Genomic DNA, 23,026 nt, shown 5'->3' with positions numbered 1-23,026 from the left:
TCCAGCTCCTCGGCCCACCACCCGGCTTGCTGGCGAGCAGAGCGGGGAGGGGAGGTGCAGCAGCAGCAGCAGCAGCAGCAGGACGGGGCGGGGGGAGAAGGAGGGGTCTGGAAGGGAAGGGACAGCTTCAAGACACCCAGGCGACGCGCGCACGGACGCAGGTGACGAGCCGGGCAAGGGAGCTCGCGCTCCCCGCACACACTCCTCCAACACGCCGAGGGAGGGAAGGAAGGACTGCGCGCTTGGAAAGAAAGAAAGTGGAAAAGAGAGAAGGAACGAGAAGAGGGAGCTCCCTCTCTCGGGCGCGCTCTCTCTGTCTCTCCCTCTCTCTCTCAGTCTCTTACAGCCAAACCCGCGGGCCGGGAAAGAGGAGATTAAAAGTTGCCGTGACGTTAGAGGCCAGGAGAACCGGAGTTGGGCTAGGGTTGGGGGTGAGGGGGAGAGAAGGGGAAGGGGCGGGATTTGTAGGGCGGAGCTTAGACGACGCCAGCGCTCATTGGTTTGTGCTTCTTCCATTCACTCCACAGCGATTCACCGTCTCAGCTCGAGGAGTACAATGGGCTGCGGAGGAGGAGAAAGGTGGGGGCAGGGAAGCGCGTGAGCTGCGTTCTCGGGGTCCTGGGGTAGAGGAAAGAAAGGGAGCGCGTGCCAGGGAGTGCGCGCGGCCTCCGCGGGCCTCGGCTTGATGACTGCGGCGTTGTGGGGAAGCCTAGCCCTTGCCCTTGACAATGCTGCGACACGCAGCAGCCCAGGAACGGGCCCCGGGGAGCCCCGCGCGCGCTGCGGCTGCCGTGCTCGCGGTGAGCTGGAGGGCAGGGGAGGAGGCAATGGAGAGACACCCGCTGCGCTTCGAGCGCCCAAACCGGTCTGGCTGCAGCTAGCGCTGCTGGGGGGGAGGGAGAGAGAGAGAGAGAGAGCGCGATGAATGATTGAATTAATATAGCTACCCCCACGCGGCAGTTCCGGGGAAGTCCTGTGCAGATGAGAATGGATGTGGATGTGATTCTCCCCCCCCCTTTCCTCCTCCCCTTCCAGGCTGGCTCCCTCCGGGGTGTGCTCGGCTCCACAAATAGCACCTTCCGTTGGGGGACGTGAAAACAGACCGAGCCTCTGCAATCCTCCCCGCCTCCTCCTCTGGGCGCCCCCACGCCCCGCAGCCGGGATGGCACGGAAATAGCTTCACGGAGCTCCTGGAGTGCCTTCTTCACGGCGACTCTGGGAGCTTCCTGGAGGAGGGCGGCTTGGAAACAAAAGAAGCCCGAGCCCTAGCAAGCGGAAGAGCCCCACGTGGCTGCCACTTTGTTCATGTCTCTTCCTCCCCCCCCCCCACCACTTGCTCCCACAGCCCTTCTCCCCAGGGTCCGTGAGCACCGGGTCAGTGAGGCTTTCCCTCCTCCCATCTCCTTGCACAGTGACCTCCGGAGTGCGTCCACAGCGATCTTTTCATGTTCTGCCCCTAGCCACCACGAGTGGGATCATAAGATTTTGAGCTGTAAACCTTTGAGACAATCTGGTCCAGCCCCCCTTATTTTACAAACAGCCCAGGAAAATGAACAGCTTGCACAAGCTAGTTGAACCTGGATGCCAAACCCAGGGCATGATAACAAGTTACCTAACATTTTCCTTTTCCTTCTGTCCCTTCCATACAAAACTGCCTTTAAACATACCCGGCAAAACTGCAATTTCCCTTTAGAAAACAGTCTTAGAGCATTATTGAGTCAGTTACCTTAGTTAAGTATAATAGTCATATTTTCCTTGCCCTTGTCCCACCAAACCACCACCCCGACGACAAGGAGAAAACAACTGTACAGTTAACATTCCTTCCCTGCCTTCAGATCTCGTTATCAAGGTCACCTTAGGTGACAAAGGACTAGCATGAGCTGTCAGTGGAGAGCACGGGGACTTTCCACTTAAGGTATTACTCACCTTATATCACCCACCCTGCCCAAAGATAAGAGAGGGAAATCAATCGACAAGCATTTACTTGTCGCCAACTGTGTACTAACCACTGAGCTAAATTTTAGGGATTGAAAGATAAAAGACGGTTCCACCCCTCCACCAGTTTAGAACCTACTGAAGGAAGATAATAAGCTCACAAGGAAACATACTATTGGGGATGGGGTCAGCACTGATAAATAACCTGATAAGCCTCTTGAAGGCCTTTAAGCTGGACTTTCCAAGAAGCTAGTGGTGAGAAGGGAAGGCATTCCAACTTGGGGGAGAGCCTGCTTAAAAGCAGTGAAGCAAGAGGTGGAATGTTGGCTTAAGGGAACAACAGGCAAGCCAGTGAAAGCCGAGATGCTGAAAAATGTCATTTGATTGCAGATTTTAAAAAAATTTCTGGCAAAGCTATGACAAGCCTTTCTCGGTCAAATGAGCCATGGACTCAGCATTTTTAAACCTTTTGGAACAGAAGGTGAAGTCTAACCCTGCTCAAGTCACAGATTAGGTAACACTGACTGAAGTGACTGCCTCAGGTAATTTGTTAGTGGACCTGGGACTAGAAACTAGATAGTATGTGCAAGGACTTTGTAAAGTGTGAGGCAATATAGAGATGCAAAGTATTATTATTGCTATTTGAGCTATTAATTTAACTTCATTAAAAATTAACTTCATTGAAATTAGTAGCAAAAGTAGGGTATGGACCTTGGACATATTAGCTTCTCTAGGCCTCAGTTTCCTCATTTAGTCCTTATAGTCAATAAATATTAAGCACCTACTATGTGCCAGCCTGTGCTGGGGATACAAAAGGAGACAAAAGACAGTCTCTACCCATACAATTTAATGGAGAAGACTATACATATATACATATTCATATATACGTATGTATATGTACATATATACACATATATATATGTGATATAAAAAAGTAGGAAATAGAAGGCACTAGAGTTTAGAAGGGTTGGGGAAGACTTGCCGTAGGTGAAATTTTAGTTGGGACTTATAAGAAGCCAAATTGGTCAGTAGTCAGAATGGAGGGAGGAGAATGTTCCAGGCATGGGGACAGCCAGAAAACATACTCAAAGTTAAAAGAGATGGATTGTCTTGTCCATGGAGCGGCCCATAGGCCAGGGTCTTGGATCTAAGTGCATGTATTGAGGAGTAAAGTGTAAGAAGACTGGAAAGGTAGGAGGGGGCTAAGTTATGAAGGGCTTTGAATGCCAAACAGATCATTTTGTATTTGCTCCTGGAGGCCATAGGAAGCCAATGGAGTTAGTGAGAAAGGGAGTGACATGGTTGAACCTGTGCTTTAGGAAAGTGACTTTAGTGGCTGAATAGAGGAGTGAGGCTCTCTTGAGTCAGACTCATCAACAGGTTATTCCAGGAATTGAGGTATGAGGTGATGAGGGTCTGTGCTAGAGTGGGGCATGTTGAAGGGATGTTGCAAAGATCTTGGCAATTGCTTGGATATGGGGGGGGAGGGGAGAGTGAGATAATGAGAAATCCAGGATGACTTCTCAGTCATGAGCCTGAGAAACTGGAAGGAGTTGTTACCCCCTACAGTAACTCGGAAAGTAGGAGGTTGAGGGAGAATTTAGAGGGAAAGAATGAGATCAGTTTTAGATATGTTGGATTTAAGGTGTCTACTGGATATGCAATTCAAGATTTTGGAAAGGTTAGGAATGCAAGCCTGAAGGTCTGCAGAGGTTAGGGGGCAGGAAAGGTGATTTTGAGAATTATCAGCATAGCGATGGTTATTAAATCAATGGGAGCTAATGAGATAACCAAGGGAAGTAGTATAGAAAGAGAAGAGAAAAGGGCTCAGGAGTGAACCCTGACAGGGACACCTGTAGGTAGAGGGCATGATCTGGCTGGGGATCCAGCAGTCAGGTAGGAGGAGAACCAGAAGACTGTGGTACCCCAAAAAACCTAAGGAGAAGAGAGTATCAAGGAAGAGATGGTGATCAGCAATGTCAAAGGCTACCAGAAGGGCAAGGAGAATGAGGCTGGAGAAAAGGCCGTTGTATTTTACAGATAAGAGGCCAATGGTAAATTTGGAGGGAACAATTTCTATGGAATATTGAGATCAGAAGCCAGATCATAAGGGGTTAAGAAGAGAGTTCGAGAAAAGAAAGTGGAGGCACCTATTGTGGATGGCCTTTTCTAGGAATTTAGCTACAAAGGGCAGCAGAGGTAAAGGATGATATCTCAGATGGAAGGATTGAGTGAGGGCTTTTTAAAGATGGAAAGACATGGGCATGTTTGTAGTCAGTAGAGAAGGAGCTGCTAGACTGGAAAAGTTGAAGAAAAGGGATAGAATGGGAATGAGAGAGGGCAAACTTGGAGGAAATTGGATGGAATGGGATCATTTGAGCAGGGAGAGGGTATCAGTGGAGCACCCTGGCTGTTCATCTGCTATTTCTCAATCTTGCCATGCGACATCTTTTCTCTTGGTTATACAATTCTTTCATGACTTCTTTTGACTCCCACTCCACTTCAGAGGATGTAGACTATTTTAAAGATGATGCAGCTAGGTCCTGCAGTGGCTGGAATTTGGGGGCTTAGAGCCAGAAAGGTATGAGATGCTTACAAGCTGTGTGGTCCTGGGCAAGTCAGTTTTCTCATCTTTAAGATGGGGATAACAGTGCCTACTTCCAGGGTTGTTGTCAGGATAAACAGATATTTTGTAAAGTGTTTTGCAAACCTTAAAACACTATATAAATGCCATTATTATCGTTACTCTTGTGCTGATGGATAATACACAAATCCCTACTCACTGCAATATTTGGACAGCAAGTCCTTCTTGTTCAGTATTCATTGCTCATCCTTTCTGTGATTCATTCATTCAATAAGTATTTATTCTGTAAATCTATTCTGTGAATTCTTCTGTCATGAGGGAATTTGTGGTAGATGAATTCTAATAGATCAGTTTACCCTCCCCAACCCCTTACTACTAGCACCTCTACTTGAGACAAGAAGGAATGGAAAGGGGGGGGGGGACGACACCTATCACTCTCACCGGCCAAGGATGGGGAATGGGGGATGGGAGGATAGTATAAAAGCTTGTAGCCGGAACCAGATTAAAATGTAACTGGGAAATGTTTAACGAAATAAGAATACAGTACAACAAAGATAATGTTAATTTGTGATTTTCTAAGTCAATATGCAGCCCAAAGACATACGTTTCTAATTGAGTTTGATATCACTGGAGAATACCAAGCCCCAGGGTTGGGAAGCACTCTGGACCAGAAGGTTGCATTAGAATCCCATTACCTCATTCAACAAGTCTTTGTAGGATGTTCAGTGTCCAGGAAAGTCTTGATTCCACAGACTGTACAACATCCCTAGCATGCATTCCCTTCTCTTCTCCACAGGGTCCCTGGAGTAGTTCTGGTCTGTGGCCCTTATCACCTCATGTTCAAACAACTGTAACAGGCTCCAGTGTGGACTTCCAGCTCCTAATCTTCCTCTCTTCAATCTCTCCTCCACACTGCAGCCAAAATAACCTTCCTAAGGAACATCTGACTATCTTGTTGCCCTGCTATGAAAACCTCAACAGCTTCCGATTGCCTCTAGGCTCGAATAGAAACTCCTGGCTTGACATTTAAAGTCCTCCCCCTCTCCAGGCTTATTTCTCTTTCCTCACCTTCACATAGTCTACCTTCTGGCCAGAACTGGCCTACTTAGTAATCTCTGGTCATGGCATTTCTTTTTGCTGTCACCTTGACTTGGCAGTGCCTGTCTGCCGTGCCTGGAATGCCTGCCCTTCTCACCTTTGCTCTTAGAACATCGGGCTTCTTTCGAGACTCAGCTTGTGAATCATCTCTTACCCCAAGCCTTTCCTGATCCCCTTAATGCTCCTCTCCTCCTCAAATTAGCTTGTATATACTTATCCATTTGCATCCTGTTTCCCTCCCCCCACAAAAGAAAAAACTCCCAGAAGGCAAGGACTGCAGGCCCAAGGTGAGTACCCTTCCCGAGATCTGTGTAAGCCAACCACAGCCCTAGAGAGCAATAATAGTTCATCACATTCTATGAATATGAACCTTTCTAACTTTAACATTTATGAGAACCTCATAAATTTAAATCTTATAGAACCTCAAAGTTTAGAAATTGTTTTCTCCATTCCCAACCCCCGAGTTAAGTAGTGCTGATGATAATGTTCCCATTTTACAGATGTGGAACTAGCTTCGGGAAGTAAAGTGAGTGACTGGTTCAAAGTCTCACACAGCTAGTAAGTGGACTGCTATGAAGGAACTAGCTAAAGATTTGCCAAATGATTGTACTTTCTCCTCTCTCCCTTACTCCTTTCAATGTATTTTAAGAAGTTCATGAAACTCCTATACTTGATGCTTTAATGGATCTGCTATGCCATGAGTCATCTGAACATATAAAATTTTTTTCTTAAAAAAAAAAAAGATTTATCCTGGGGGCTGCGTTTTCTCTTTTCATAAAACACACACACACACCCTATGACTTGATCAGAGGTCTGCAGACTATTTTTAAGTAATTCATCTTGCCTCTCCAAACATACCATTTTCTCTCTCTCAGGCTGAAATATGCCTTGGTGGCAGCCAGCCAACCCCATCTTCCTTCATTTTCTAATCCGGGCCCCATGCTCTAGACTATTTGGTTGGAAGGGTTCTCATTAAATAAACTCGACTCCATCACTTTGTTAGCCTGAAGTATTTATGACTTTGGATGGTTGGGGAGCTTACACAAAAGGCCCCAAGGACTCCTGGAGGACTGGGATTAATTTGGGGGGCAGCTGCTGCCTTGGTTCAGGGTTGCAATGCTGTCACTTACAACTCTTCAGTGAAAAAACAGTAGGTTTTTCTGGAGCCTCCAAGTAAGGTCTCCATGTTCCTTCATCAAGCAGCTCCCAAAAGCCACCCTAGCCTCATCAGTCTTTAGTGTAAACATGAGAGAATTGGAGATCTTGTCCTACAAGAATCAACTGAAGAACCTGGGGAGATTTATCCTGAAAAATTAAATTCATTTTAACATACATTAAATTCTTCCCATGTTCCATGCATCATGCTAGGTCCTAGGGATAAAAAAAAGACAAAAATTAAACAGTCCTTGCCTTCGAGAAGCTTACATTCTATTGGGACAAACAATGTGTACATAAATAGACTTTTACAGGATATATGCAAAATAAATACAAGTTAATTTTGGGAGGGATGAAAGGAGGATGTAAGCAAAATCCTCCAGACAGAATAATCTACACCTGTGGTAGTTGTAAGTTCCTCCTCACAGGAGGTCATCAATCGAAATCTAAATGACAGTTTGTCCAGAAAATGGGATTCTGTAGAACAAAGTTCTAGCTGGCTCACTGCCGAAAGTGCTGGCCCTTGAGTCAGAAGACAGGAGTTTAAACCCAGTCTCAGACACATACTAGCTGTATGACCCTGGAAAAGTCACTTAACCTTAATGTGCCTCAATTTTCTGATCTGCAAAATTTGGATAATATACCTCTCAGAGTTTTCATGAGGATAAAATGAAATAATATTGGTCAAGTGTTTTGCGTACCTTAAAGCACTATATAAATGCCAGCTATTATTTTTAATTATTTATTTTGGATTCTATTTTTCCCCAATTACATGTAAAAACAATCATTGTACATGTAAAAACATTCATTTTCAAAATTTTGAGTGCCAAATTCTCTCCCTCCCTGCCCCCCTCATTGAGAAGGCAAACAATTTGATATAGGTTATTCTATTATTGTTGTTATTATTATTTCTATACTATAGAGGTCATGTGTCTTTGCCCAAGATGCCATAGGTCACAAGAAGCAGTGAAGACCCTTTTGTTGCATAGCCTCAGGAGTCTAAGTAGAGTAGCTGTCAAGGTCAACACCATGACTAGTTGTTCCTGGAAACAGCTCCAGTGGCTAGGCATCCTGGGAATTTTCCCTGTTTGTTCTACAGCTCTCCCCTCACCCCAGTGTTTGCTCCTAGAATGCTGAGCATAGAATGTCTAGGAGTGGGCTTCATAGCCAAAGAAGCTCAGGTTAGGCACTGGAGGATTTCCAAGAGCAGTGGAGCATTTGGACACCTTTAATGTGCCAGTGTGAGTGCACCAGACCTGAAAGGTGCTCTCTCTCTCTCTCTCTCTCTCTCTCTCGCTCTCGCTCGCTCTCTCTCTCTCTCTCTCTCTCTCTCTCTCTCTCTCTCTCTCACACACACACACACACACACACACACACTCCTCCCAGAGCTTGAGGGGAGGGGAGAAAAGAGCTGGTTCCCCTTCACTGACCTCAACTGGTAGGTGAGGGGAGGAGGAAAGAAATGGGAGAAGGGGTGGGGATGGTGGGGGAGAGTAGAGGTGAAGTTGAAGGAGAGTAAAGAGCAGAGAAAAAAATAAAAGAAGGAACAGGGAGAGTGCTGGACAGGAGGGATGATCCAGAAGTTTTCATCCAGTGAAAAGGGTAGGAGCCAAAGAAAAAGAGTGTCCTACCTTCTTGGATCCCAGAAAAAAGTTGCACAAATATAGAACAGAGAAGGCCATTTTTCCTATGAAAATGGCCAGAAGATTTTAGGGGAGGGCATGATCAACATGAGGCAACAAAAGCTAACGAAATTTAATGGAAGTCTTCTATCAGAATGAGGAAGGAAGAGTCCTGCTTTGCTCTGGTCAGAACCCACGTGGAGCACTGCCTTCAGTATGGTGTACCACATTATACAAAGGGTGCTGGGAAACTGAAGCTGTAACAGAAGAGAATGTTCAGGATAGTGAGGGGACTGGAAAAGAAGCCATAGTAGGCTAGATTGAGGGAACCAGAACTGCTTAACCTGGAGAAGAGATTTAGGGAAGGGTGGCTGAGGCAAGAAAGCTGGCTTTAATTATTTGAAGGACTGTCATATGAAAGAGGGATTAGATTTGTTTTTCTTGGCCTCAGAATATGGAAGTTGCACAGACTTCATCTTCATAAAAGGAAACAATTACTAATCATTGGAACTGTCCAAAATAATGGCCTTGTAAGTAAGTGGATGCCCCATCTCTGGAGGTGTTCAAGGGAAAGCTGAATTGGGTGATGTTCTAAAGGCGGCAGAGGTCCTCTGAAGTCCCTTTTACCTCTGAGTCTAGGATTCTTCTTCCCAACCCCAAACATTGTCTAAGCCCATGTTGTCAGATTAGGGTAGAGTGCTGAGCCTGGAGTCAGGAAGATGTGAGTTCAAATCCAGCCTCAGATACTTCCTAGCTATGTGACCCTGGACAAGTCGCTTAACCACTGTTTGCCTCAGTTTCCTCATCTGTAAAATGAGAGGGCTAACTTTTACCTCTAAATTTTGTGATACTAAGATAAGAATAGAGAGTAGAACTTTGATTTTACTAGAGAAACACTCTCTACCAATGCAGGTAAACACTTTCTGTTAGCTTCTTAGAGTGTTGCTTAAAACAGGGTAAGTGAGAAGGTGTGTGACTTGCTCTCTATGGTCATATAGCCAACCTGTGTCAGAGACAGGACTTGAATTCAGGTCTTCATGACTGTACAGATTCTTTCTATTAATGCTGTCTCTCTTATGACCCTAAATACTATATAATACCAATGAGAATGTAATTGAGGAAATAAGAGTCAGTTATATCAAGAGCCATGTAAGATTCTGGGATAGAAGAATCACTTTTGGTTTGAGGGGAATGAGGAGTTGATGGGGAAATGTATAATGGGGAATTAGGAAAGTATCGTGGTGGCCTCTGATCTGAATCTTAAAGGAAGAGAGGCATGAATGTCGACAGGAGAAGATGTGGCACCTCTTTCAAATGCATGGAGGCTGGTTAGAGCTTAATGAGGGAGGAATGTCAAACTATAACTAGGAATACTTTCACTTGGAACAAAAACAGTTGGGGAATGAGAGAAGAGAGTAGCAGCGACATTGAGGCAGCCTCAGGGAAAGGAGTTATGTCAGGAAAGGAGTAGTTCCAGCCTTCAACACTGGTAAGGAAAGTCTACTAAATGAGAGGATCATCATAGCAATAGTCCTGTGTAGACAACCAACAGGCTCTGGGGAAGGGAGGAAGCATGTCCCCCACCCCCCACCCCCTTCCCTCACACCAATGTCAGCACCCTGGGGCATTCTCCCCATGCTAATTACAGCTGGGAGGGGGCCGGTGGGATTCCGGAGGTGATTATTGTTAGTGAATCCATATAAAGTGAATATAAAGAGTACCTACAAAGTGCATGTAAAGAGAGGGAGAGTGTAAAATATGCCTGGAAAGAAGAGATCCCTGCTTGTGGGGAGCCTGCAATACCCAATGTAATCAAATGCCTTCAGAGACAAAAGGAAAAATTGAGCAGTAATAGCTACCTAGAATATTTAGTGGAATTCCATTGCTGGTGCACCTCACTTCTTACCACTTAAGTGGCAGCTGGAGGAGTTTATGTCTTATTCTCAAATCATTAGTAAGCTACCAAAGCTTTTTGAGCAGAGCAGGAGCGTGGTCAGACTTGGGCTATGAGGATATCAGTTTGGATAAATAGTAGCCATCTTGGAGGGAGGAGAAAAAAAAAAGAAATTTACATGATAACTTTAGTATATATTTAAAAGGAATAGCAAGTTGCACATAATAGATTTGCAGTTTCATGCGCAAGCATCTTTATTATACTATGTTATGGAAATGCTTATTTTATTTCATAAATTAAAAATTAAATAATCTTTAAAAAGAATAACAATTTGGCAGTTGTGTGACAGATGGCTAAATGGTACTGTGGACAGAGCAATGGGTTTGGAATCTGGACAGACCCCAAGTTCAAATCTGACCTCAGACACCTATTAACCAGCATGACCCTTGGCAAGTAATTTAACCTGCCTCAGTTTTCTTAGTTGTAAAATGGGGATAATAATAGTACCTACCTTCCAAGATTGTACTGAAGAAGAAATGAGATAATAGTTAAGAGTGCTTGGCAGAAGGACAAGGAAATTTCCTTCTTATATTTTTTTTTAACTTTTATTTAAAGTTTAGAGTTCCAAATTCTGTCCCTCTCTCCATTTCTCCCTCCAATCCTCCCTCCCTAAGACAGTAAACAATCAGATATAGGTTATACATATGCAATTATGTAAAACTTTTCCATATTAGTCATATTATACAAGAAAACTAGAATAAAAGGGGAAAAAAGGAAAGTGAAAAATAGCATGCTTCAGTCTGTATCAGTTGTATCTCTGGAGGCAGATAGTATGCTTCATCACTAGTCCTATGGGATTGTCTTGGATCATTCTATTGCTGAGAACAGCTAAGTCATTCACAGTTCTTCATTAAACAATATTGCTGTAACTGTGTACAATGTTCTCCTGTTCTGTTCACTTCACTGTGCATCAGTTCTTGTAAATCTTTCCAGGTTTTTCTGAAATCATCCTGCTTGTCATTTCTTGTGGCACAGTAATATTCCATTATGATCATATACCACTGATTGTTTAGCCATTCCCTAGTTGATGGGCATCCCTTTGCTTTCCAATTCTTAGAGACCACAAGAAAAAGCTGCTATAAATATTTTTGTACAAATAGGTCCTTTTCTCTTTTTTTGGATGTCTTTGGGAAATAGTGCTAGCAGTGTATTGCTAGATCAAAGGGTATGCACAGTTTTATAACCCTTTGGACAGAATTCCAAATTGCTCTCCAAAATGTTTAGATCAATTCACAACTCCACCAACAGTGCATTACTGTCACATTTTTCCCATATCCCTTCCAATGCGCAATATTTTTCTTTTTTGTTATATTAGCCACTCTGACAGCTATGTGGTACCTCAGAGTTGTTTTAATTTGCCTTTCTCTGATCAATAGTGCTTAAGAGCATTTTTTTAAATATGACCATAGATAGCTTTGATTTCTTTGTCTGAAAACTGCCTATTCATAGCTTTCCACCATTTCTCAATTGAGGACTTCTATTTTTATAAATTTGACTCAGTTCTCTATAGATTTGAGAAATGAGGCCTTTATCAGAGATAGATGTGGCAAAAATCTTTTCCCAGTTTTGTTTTCCTTATAATTCTGGATGCATTGGATTTGTTTGTGCAAAAACTTTTTAATTTTATATAATCAAAATTATCTATTTTACATTTTGTAATGTTCTCTATATTTTCTTTGGTCCTAAATTCCTCCCTTAACCATAAATTTGACAAATAAATTATTCCACACTCTCTTTAATTTGCTTGTGGTATCACCTTTTATATTTAAATCATGTACCCGTTTTGACCTTATCTTAGTATATGATGTGAGATGTTGTTCTATACCGAGTTTCTGCCATACTGTTTTCCAGTTTTCCCAGCAGTTCTTGTCAAATACTGAGTTTTTGTTCCAAAAACTTGGATCTTTGGGTTCATCATATACTAAATTACTATGATCACTTATTGTAATGTAATTTGTACCTTATCTGTTCCACTGATCCATTACTCTGTTTCTTAGACAGTACCAGATTGTTTTGATAATTACCATGTTATAACATAGTTTGAGTTCTGGTATGGCTAAACCACCTTCTTTCCCATTTTTTTTTTTACTGATTCCCTTGATATTCTTGAGCTTTTGTTCTTCCAGATGAATTATGTTATTATTTTTCTAGATCTAGAAAATAATTTTTGGTAGTTTGATTGGTATGGCACTGAAAGAATAGATTAATTTAGGTAGAATTGTCATTTGTATTATATTGGCTTGGCCCACCCATGAGCAATGAATATTTTTCCAGTTGTTAAGATCTGACTTTATTTGTGTGAAAAGTGTTTTATAATTATGTTCATATAGTTCCTGGGTTTGTCTTGGCAGGTAGACTCCCAAGTATTTTACATTGTCTTCAATTATTTTTAAATGAAATTTCTCCTTCTATCTTTTGCTGTTGTCCTTTGTTGGTAATATGTAGAAATGCTGATGATTTATGTAGGTTTATTTTGTATTCTGTAATTTTGCTAAAGTTGTTAATAATTTAAAATAGTTTTTTAGTTGATTCTCTAGGATTTTCTAAGTATAACATCATATCATCTGCAAACAGTGATAGTTGTTTCCTTATTGCCTATTCTAATTCCTTTAATTTGTTTTTCTTCTCTTATTGCTATAGCTAACATTTTTAGCACAATATTTTTGCATCAGTATTCCTTAGGGAAATTGGTTTTTAATTTCTTTCTCTGTTTTGGCTCTTCCTGGTTTGGATGTCATCCATATTTGTGTCAGAAAAGCAATTTGATAGGACTCTTTCTTGGCCTATTTTTCCAAATAGTTTATATAGTATTGGGATTAGCTGTTCTTTAAATGTTTGGTAGAATTAGTTTGTGAATCCATCTGGTCCTGGGGATGATTTTGTAGGCAGTTCACTGATGGCCTGTTTAGTTTATTTTTCTAAGATTGGATTATTTAAGTATTTTATTTCTTCTGCTAATCTAGGTAATTAATATTTTTGCTGATATTCATTGATTTTTGGTCAAATTTATTGGCATATAATTGGGCAAAATAGCTCCTTACTATTGTTTTAATTTCCTCTTCATTGGTGGTAAATTCACCCCTTTCATTTTTTAAACTAGTGATTTGGTTTTCTTCTTTCTTTTTTTAAACCAAATTAACCAATGGTTATTTTATTGGGCTTTTTTGTCTATTTTATTGGGGGGTTTTGTCTATTTTATTGGTTTTATCATAAAACCAGCTTCTAGTTTTATTTATTAGTTCAATGGTTTTCTTACTTTCAGTTTTATCAATCTCTCCTTTGATTTTCAGGATTTCCAATTTGGTGTTTAATTGGGGATTTTAATTTGTTCTTTTTCTAGTTTTTTTTTTTAGTTGCATGCTCAATTCATTGATCTGCCTTTTCTCCATTTTACTGATGTAAACATTTAGAGATATAAATTTTCCCCTAAGAACTGCTTTGGCTACATCCCATGAATTTTGGTATGTTGTCATTCTCTTTAATGAAATTATCAATTGTTTCTATGATTTATTCTTTGACCCACTTGTTTTAGGATTAAATTATTTAATTTCCAATTAAATTTTAATCTCTTAATTAATTTAATTAAACATTTAATGTAATTTATAATTTATAATACATAATTTTATATAATTTAATTTTTAATCTTCTAATTAATTTAATTTAATCTTTTAATTTAATTTTAATCTTTCAATTTAATCAGTCCATTATTGAATGTAATTTTTATTGCATTATGATCTAAAAAGGATGCATTTACTATTTCTGCTTTTCTGCATTTGTTTGTAAGGGGTTTATGTTCTTATACATGGTCAATTTTTGTGTAGGTGCCATGTACTACTGAGAAAAAGGTGTATTCTTTTATATTCCCATTCAATTTTCTCCAGAGATCTATCATATCTAATTTTTCCAGGATTTTATTCACCTCCTTAATTTCTTTCTTGTTTATTTTTTTGTTAGATTTATCTAGTTCTGAGAGGGGAAAGCTGAGGTCCCCCACTAGCATAGTTTTATTATCTATTTCCTCCTGTAACTCATTCAACTGCTCCTTCAAAACTTTAGATGCTATACCATTTGGTGCATATATGTTTAGCATTGATATGACTTCATTGTTTATGGTACCTTTCAGCAAGATATAATTTCCTTCTTTATCTCTTTTAATTAATTTTTGCTTTAGCTTTGTCTGAGATCATGATTGCTACCCCTGCTTTCTTTGCTTCAGCTGAAGCATAATAGATTCTGCTCCATCCCCTTACCTTTACCCTGTGTGTCTCTCTGCTTCAAATGTGTTTCCTGTAAACAACATAATGTAGGATTCTGGTTTTTAATCCATTCTGCCATCAGCTTCCATTTTATGGATGAGTTTATCCCATTCACATTTATAGTTATGAAAACTAACTGTATTTTCCTTCGTATTATTTTTCCCTTCTTTAACCCCTTCTCTCTTTTACCCCCCACCCTTTTGCTCCTCATAAGTGTTTTACTTCTGATCACCACCTTCCTTAATATACTCTCCTTTTTATCAGTCCCCCCTCTCCCTTCTATTATCCTCATCCCATTCTATTTACTTACAGGGTAAGATAGTTTTCTATATCCAACAGTATGTATGTTATATCCTCTTTAAGACAATTTTAATGAGAGTGAGGTTTGAGCTTTGCTCACCACTCCCTCCACCATCTTCTTCTCCATTAGAATAGCTCTTTCATGCCTCTTTTGTGTGGGATAATTCCCCCCCCTTCTTCCAGTGCATTTTCTTTCTCACCCTTTTATTTTGTTTTTTGGAGCATCGTCCCATCAAAGTCACCTTATATCCACACCCTCTGTCTACATATACTCCTTCTAATTGCTCTTCTAGTAATAAAGTTCTTAAGAGATACAAATATTATCTTGCCATATAGAAATAGAAACAATTTAACCTTACTGATTTTATGTTTTCTCTTTCTTGTTTCTTTTTTATCCTTTTATGTAGAAAGAAAGTCTTGTATTATATTTGTCTTTGTGTTTGAGTCTTGTTTGGGGGGGTCAATTTCTTTATTCAGCTCTGGTCTTTTAATTAGAAATGCTTGAAAGAACTTTGAGGTACCACATCACACCTATCAGGTTGGTTAACATGACAAAAAAGGAAAATGATAAATGGTGGAGATGTGGGAAAATTGGAACATTAATACATTGTTAGTGGACTTGTGAGCTGATTCAGCCATTTTGGAGAGCAATTTGGAACTATGCCCAAAGGGCTACAAAAATGTGCATACCCTTCGATCCAGCAATAGCACTTCTAGGGCTATATCCCAAAGAGATCATAAAAATGGGAAAAAAGACTCACATGTACAAAAATATTTATAGGAGCTCTTTAATCTTTCAATTTAGCTTTGGTGGCAAAGAATTGGAAATTGAGGGGATGCCCATCAATTGGAGAATGGCTGAACAAGTTGTGAATGGAATGGAATGAATGTAATGGAATATTATTGTGCTATAAGAAATGATGAGCAGGCAGACTTCAGAAAAATCTGGAATGACGTGTATGGACTGATGCCAAGTGAAATGAGCAGAACGAGGAGAACATTGTACGCAGTAATAGCTACCTTGTGTGATGACTAACTTTGATAGACTTAGCTCTTCTCAGTAATGCAAGGATCTAAGACATCTCCAAAAGCATCATGATGGAAAATGCTATTCACATCCAGAGAAAGAACTATGGAGTTTAAATGCAGATCAAAGCATACTATTTGCCCTTTTTTTTTCTTCTGTTTTGTTTTGTTTCTTCTTTCTTGTGGTTCCTTCTGTTGGTTCTAGTTTTTCTTTACAACATGACTAATGTGAAAATATGTTTAATAGGAATGTATATGTAGAGCCTATATCAGATTGCATGCTGTCTTGGGGAGGGGAGGGTATAGAGGAGGAGAAAATTTAAAACTCAAAAGCTTACAGAAGTGAATGTTAAAAACTAAAAAATAAATGTATATAAAAAAAGAGAAATGCTTGAAAGTCCTCTAATTAAATATCTATTTTTTCCCCTAAATGATTATATTCAATTTTGCTGGGTAGGTGATTCTTGGTTGTAATGCTAACTCCTCTGCCTTCCAATATATCATATTCTAAGCCTGCCAGTTCTTTACTGTGGAAGCTGCCAAATCCTGTGTAATCCTGACTGTAGCTCCACGATATTTGAATTGTTTCTTTTTGACTGCTTGAAATACTTTCTCCTTGATCTGTGATCTCTGGAATTTGGCTATATAATATTCCTAGGAGTTTTCATTTTGGGATCTCTTTCAGGCGGTGATTGGTGGATTCTTTCAATTTCTATTTTGCCCTCTGGTTCTAATATATCAGGGCAGTTTTCTTTGATAATTTCTTGAAAGATGTTGTCCAGGCTTTTTTTTTAATCATGGTTTTCAGGTCATCCAATAATTCTTGTATTATCTCTCCTAAGTCTATTTTTCTAGGTCAGTTGTTTTTCCAATGAGAAATTTCACATTTTCTTCTTCTCTTTTTTTTAAACTTTTTTATTGTATCTTGATGTCTCGTGGAGTCATTAGTTTCCACTTGTTTAATTCTAATTTTTAAGCTAGATTTGCAGGAGGGTGGGGCCTGTTTGTGGATTGCCCCAGGCTTGGTGCCTTGCTGCAGGCCCCCTGCTGTGAGGCTGGCTGCTCTTCTTGGACCTTGCTCCCCTCCCACCTCAATGAGACAGACCTTTCCTACCAGGCTAATAAGCTGCTTCCCTGCTCCTAGATCGATTCTGAGGAGGTTTTCTAGTTGTTTGGAGGGGAATTTAGGAGGGCTTCAGAGGGTTCCTTCCAATTCTGCCATCTTGACCCTTATCATATTTTCTAGGCACTGTCTTTCCATGTTTTTAACAACCTATGTGTGAAATAATGGGAGAAGATGTTTTATGGACCTTTGGAAGGAACTTGTAAAAAAAAAACCGTCACTGAGTATGGGAGAGTCATGTTCTAGGAAAGTTCCATGGTAATCCTCCAGTTCCTCACATCATGGATAATAAAAGGAAAGTAACACAGATAATAAAATCCATTATCTCATGTATGCCAAATTCATGTTCTCTTTACACTGGTTTCAGTAAGGTCATTCCTCACTCAGTGTCTTAGGTAGAGCAACTTCTCCTGTAACCCAAATCTTAGCCTGGAGATTTTAACCCAAAGCATCCGGGCCAGATTGGTCCTCAAAGAGAGGGTCTCTTCAAGTCTCTAAAAGTGATCTCTCCCCTCCCCACTTCCATAGTCCACCACTAACCTGAATAAGCCAGTCATAGAATTACAAAATGTCCTAGCTATAAGGCACCCTCAAAAATAGTCTTAGAATATAAGCCAGTTAAAGCTAGAAGGGAGCTTAGAATATAACGTGTTTGAACATAGACACAAAATGTCAGAGCTAGAAGAGACTTTTAGAGATCATGTAGCCCAGAGGTTCTTAATCTTTTTCTGTATTGTTGACTCCCTTGGGGAGTCTGATGAAGCTTATGGACACCTTCTCAGATGTTTTTAAATGAATGAGGTAAAAATACATAGGACTACAAAGGAACCAATTATGTTGAAATAGTAATACATATATATGTATATGTGTGTGTGGGGGGGGGTTGTTTGTTTGTTTTTTTAAGTTTGTTTTTCCTAAGTTAAAAACTCCTGATCTTGGGGCAGCTAGGTGGCCCGGTGGATAGAACACCAGCCCTGGAGTCAGGAGGACCTGAGTTCAAATCCAGCCTCAGTCACGTAATACTTCCTAGCTGTGTGACCCTGGGCAAGTCACTGAACCCCATTGCCTAGACAAAAAAAAAAAAAGCCCCGATCTAGTCAAACTCCTTGACTTTATAAATGGTGGAACTGAGGGCACTGGCAATTAAATGACTTGCCCAAGGTGACACAGTCAGATAAGACTACAGCCCAAGTTTTCTGAGTCTTGGATCGGTGCCCTTTCTGCTATGTCGCCCTGATTATCTTCACAGTCACTTTTTCTGAAGGCCCCAGTACGTTTGGCAACAAGGCTCAAGCTGCTGTCTGTGTCACCGAGACCAAGGCTCCTGGCCAACTCTTAGAAAGTAACAGCAACAACGAGGAGCAGGAGAAGGTCTCAGCTTCCTGCAGCCTACACTGCCCCCTTCATCCATGGCCTTCCCTTGGAATCTCAGCCATCCTGCAAGGCCCGGCTCAGACAGCACTACTACCTTCTTCCCAAAGCTTGCCAAGGGCTAGGACTATGCTTAGTTACCTTTATAGCACCTCACTTTGCCAACAGTAGTGTTTGGTGAACAGTTGAATGCATTTGCTCGTGCTGAAAAAAACAAAGCACCACATCATCTATTCAGCCTAAATAGCATTTAGCAATATCATTCCACACAGAGGGAAGGTGGCCCTCAAAACAGCTGTCAGGCCCAAGAGCCATCAGAGCTTGAATGAAGGCCTATACAAAAGTCATGAGATCGGAGCTTCTGAATTGCAAGAGACCTTAGGGACCACTGAGCCCAAACCCTTCACTTTACTGGGATCCTGAGGCAACTGGTACCTGGAGTCAGAAAGACCTGAGTTCAAATCCAGCCTCAGATACAAGCTATGTGACTATGTACAAGTGACTTAACATCTGTTTGCCTCAGTTTCCTCAACTGTAAAACTGGGGAAACAATAGCAAAGGGTTTTGTAAGGCTCAAATGAGATAATTTTTGTAAAAAGTGCTTGGAACATAGTAAGTGCTATATAAATGCATTATTCCCTTCCCCTTCCCTTCCTTTCCCCAAGATTACATAATCAGTAAGTAACAGAGCCCAAATTCTGATTCATGGTCATTGATTCCAAATCCAGAGTTCTTTCTACTATACCACATTGCCCATTCCAATCCCTCGCCATGGCATGAAAGCAATCCTGGGTTGTTGAATGCCATTGTAAGTTCTATGGACCTTAAAAGTCTTTGAACACGGGCCCTACACAAGATTATAGGTGGATCTTTGGAGGACCAGCCTATGGAAATTCAGAAAGAGTCACTCCTGAAACATTATACAGCATGTGATACACTTATTTATTTTCTTTATCCATTACAACCCAGAAAGTCATTATGTCAAGGCATGGAGGAGATGTGACCTGACCTGGTAGAGGAAGTTCCCACATGTATTAAATCCCAGGTTGTTGAAATCTGAAAGAATAAATTAATAAATATTAATTAAATTAATTTCCTCCATGAAAATTAATTTCTCCTGCCTCTAAACTTCAATTGCAATGTATTTTCTGTGTCATTTAAATTTTAATGGCACATTACACCTTACATTTAACCCTATCCTAGTTATCTGGGTATGTTTGGTATTAGTGGGGAAAGTGTGGGATTTAGAATTGGGACACTTAACTTTGCGACTGCAAGCTAACTTAATCTCAGTTTCCTAACCTGCAAAATGGGGACAATAGTACATGTACTTCCTACCTCATAGAGTTTTTGGGGTGGAAAGCACTTTGCAAGGTGTTATTTAAATGAGTTATTATTAAATGTCTTTTCTCTCTATAATTCTTTGAAGGCAGAGACTGTGTCTTGGTACATAGACCAAGTATCTTTACAGAGAAAGATAATAAATGTTCATATCTAGTGAGGTACAGCGGAAGGGTTTTTTGGGCTTTGGGGTCAGAAGACCTAGGTTCAAATTCCAGCTCTGATGCTTACAACTTGTGTGACTTTGGGCAAACTATGTCATCTCCCTTGGCCTACAGTTTCCTCAGCTCTGAAATAAGCAGGTTGAATTCGATGACTTCTAAAATTCCTTCCAGGTCTAGCTTGGTGATGCTATAAATGCCAGCTCCTGTCTAAGCAGTTGTCTCCTTGGTATCCTTGATTCAGTCTGCGTCTCAAGGGAGATAGTCAATCTGTCTCTGCCTCTGCTTTCTTCACCAAGTTAGGATGGAAGTATTCGTTTTCATTCTCCCTTTGTAATCCTTCTTCCCTGTAGACTGATGATGACTCCTAACTTAATCAGAATCAGAAAATCTCCTTGAAAGGAAATTAGGAAAGAGTCTGATTCAAGAACTGTAAACAGGGAGTTGAGGGTTTTTCAAGACAGCAAAGACCTACTTGCTCAGGATCCATTCTTGAGAGGTGTGAACCCACCTGACTTTTCAGCAGTCCACCAAACTTTGATAAAGGTCTAAGATCTTAAAGGTGTCATGCTAGCTGTTATGGGGAATACAGAGACATAGAGCCCATGGTCCGTGGTGCTTTTTTCAGTTGACAGTCTAGCCATAGAAACAAGATATACCTGCAAAGAATCATAAGAATATTTTGAGCTGACAGGGATGTTAGAGGTCATCTAGCACAGCCCCCTCAGTTTACAAATGGGGATACTGAGACCAAGAGCAGATAAGAGATTTTTCCAGGGTTCCACATGAAATATTAACTAACTATATAAAAGTTGTAAGTGGTAATTTAACATAATAATGCAAGAATAATTAGAAGTCAAATCATGGGCTCATAGAGAGAGCAGCATTATTTAGCTTTTGAGAAAGTTTGCATACAGTATCTCATTTTAACGTCACAACAGCTCTGGGATATAAGAACTGCAGATATTCCATTTTATAGGTGAGGAAATTGAGGCTTAGAGATATTAAGTGAATTTTCTAGCTAGTAGTTGTCAGAGACAGGAGTTGAACCCAAGTCTTCTTGCCTCTGAGTCCAATACTCTATTCATAACCCCCTGATATATCTCTGTAGTCAAGGAAGGCTTCATGGAAGAAGTGGGACTCAAAGTGTGTGCTGAAGGAAGAAGAACATTGGGTTAGGCCAAGAAGAAGGGGCAGAGAAGGGGTTCATTTAAGAGTACTACCCATAACTCTTTCCTAAGTCTCAATCCTACCTCTTCCTTACTCCAAGAAGCACTTGGAATATCCCAGGGTGTAAATAAACTTAAAGAAACACAAATGAGTTTGGGTCTCCCTTTTATGCTGAGGATTCCACAAATCCAACTGCACCCTATGGGCAATCAGATTCTGAGTCTGGACAAGGGTCAGTGGGGGTACATAACAGGCTTATACCCAGAGCAGGCTGGATATCTGTAAAATCTGTAAAAAAAAAAAAGTCTATGAAACGGGGATAATAATAGCACCTTTTCAGCTACATTTTTATGTAGAAAGACAAGCTTTAGGCACCTTCCCATCTCTTCTTTCACCATCTCCCATTCATCCCTCTCGCCCTTCCCTCACAAAATCACAGAATCTCAGAGGTTTAAGGGACTTCAGAAGTCATCCTCCCCTGTCACCTCTAGAACTCCTTACCCCCACAAATCTAGCTTGCTCTGAGCAGAGTTACCAGTGAATCCTTCTGAAGGTGCTGCCTGATAAAGGCTTCATGGTTCTATCTTCCAGGAGTACGTGCATTTCTTATAGGACTCAGGAAAACTAGAAGACCCAAAGGAATGATTCTCTCATAGTGGAATCTGAGGCACCGAGGACAGAGCAATGGGGGAGATATTTTATGTTGTGTTTTGTAGGAAAAGGGATGATCTGGGAGCCCTCGGGTAACCCTAGAAGGCAGGTGCCAGCTCCTGCTTACTCATAAAGCTCAGCCCTGCCCCCAGGTGTACACATGGGCCAGGACAGACTGCAGGAAAACCTGCCCCAAAGAATCCTGGATTGACATGGCCTCGGGTTCCACCCACGCCCACGCCCTGTCCTTTGCTGTGTGCCATTGAGAGGGGAGAGGGCAAAGATGCAAGTGAAGAAAGTTATCATCAAATGAACGTCCCTCTGACCATGCTTAGGAGGGCAACTCCTTTCTCCTCCTTCCCCCTCCCCTTGGAAAAACTTATCCAAGCCTTGCCATTTCACTTTACTACTAGCCCAGAAGAGGGAGGGAAGACTGGGAGAGAGAGGGCAGAGGGCGGCTATATAACAATATTTAACTGATGCAATCATCTATTGCAAAACTCACAGGCATCATCGAGTGTCCTGTACAATAGTCATCTAAGGGTGGTGGCAGCAGGAAACCGTGAGACAGAAAACAGACAACACAAAGAAAACCAATGGTTCTGGGGTGAGGGTAGATGAAGAGTCACCCCAGGGGTGTGCTTCTTCTTCTTCTTCTTTTTTGTTTTGTTTAGGCAGTGGGGTTAAGTGACTTGCCCAGGGTCACACAGCTAGTAAGTGTTATGTGTCTGAGGCCAGATTTGAGCCAGATCCTCCTGAATACAGGGCTGGTGCTCTATCCACTGCGCCACCTAGCTGCTCCAGGGGTGTGCTTCTTAAGTACAGGAGGCACAATTACAAGCCTTTACATGGATAGAAGATTTTACAGTTTTCAAATTACTGCTACAAACTGCATCTCTCTGAGGCTCAGATTCCTCATTCGTAAAATGAGGATGATGATAAGACCTGCATGTTCTACTTCACAGGATGATTATCAGATTCAAATGAGGTCAAATACATGTAACCCTGGACTTCTCTGGGGATGCCCTGTCTGACGTGGAGATCCTCAAGAGCAGCTCCAGATTCGAACTGGGCGTGCTCAGAGAAGCCCAGGTTCTGTACGGAAAACCCCTTGAAAAACTTTAAAAAGCTCTATGTTAGCTGTCCTTTTTGATCTCACTGTATGTTCATAACAAGGGCAGCTGGGAGGCACAGTACCTGAAGTCAGGAAGTGCTCTGGGCCTGGAGTTAGGAAGACTCATCTTTCTGAGTTCAAGTCTCGTCTCAGATATTTAACTAG

The 23,026-nt window shown here is 41.3% G+C and overlaps 1 long non-coding RNA gene across 4 annotated transcripts in view; it reads left to right on the top strand.

Moving 5' to 3' along the window:
• Positions 1-482: 482 nt before the first annotated feature.
• The window catches only part of LOC110193300 (uncharacterized), a 100,553-nt gene continuing 78,009 nt past the window's right edge, over positions 483-23,026 (top strand). For 3 of the 4 annotated variants that reach the window (XR_013486319.1, XR_013486318.1, XR_013486320.1), the window contains exon 1: positions 483-579. This is a non-coding gene — a long non-coding RNA (uncharacterized LOC110193300). The other variant, XR_013486321.1, reaches the window with a different exon arrangement.

This window comes from Phascolarctos cinereus, unplaced genomic scaffold, assembly GCF_003287225.1.
Source record: "Phascolarctos cinereus isolate Bilbo 61053 unplaced genomic scaffold, phaCin_HiC Scaffold_4;HRSCAF=312, whole genome shotgun sequence".
Taxonomy (NCBI): domain Eukaryota; kingdom Metazoa; phylum Chordata; class Mammalia; order Diprotodontia; family Phascolarctidae; genus Phascolarctos; species Phascolarctos cinereus.
This window is presented reverse-complemented; position numbering and strand designations above follow the sequence as displayed.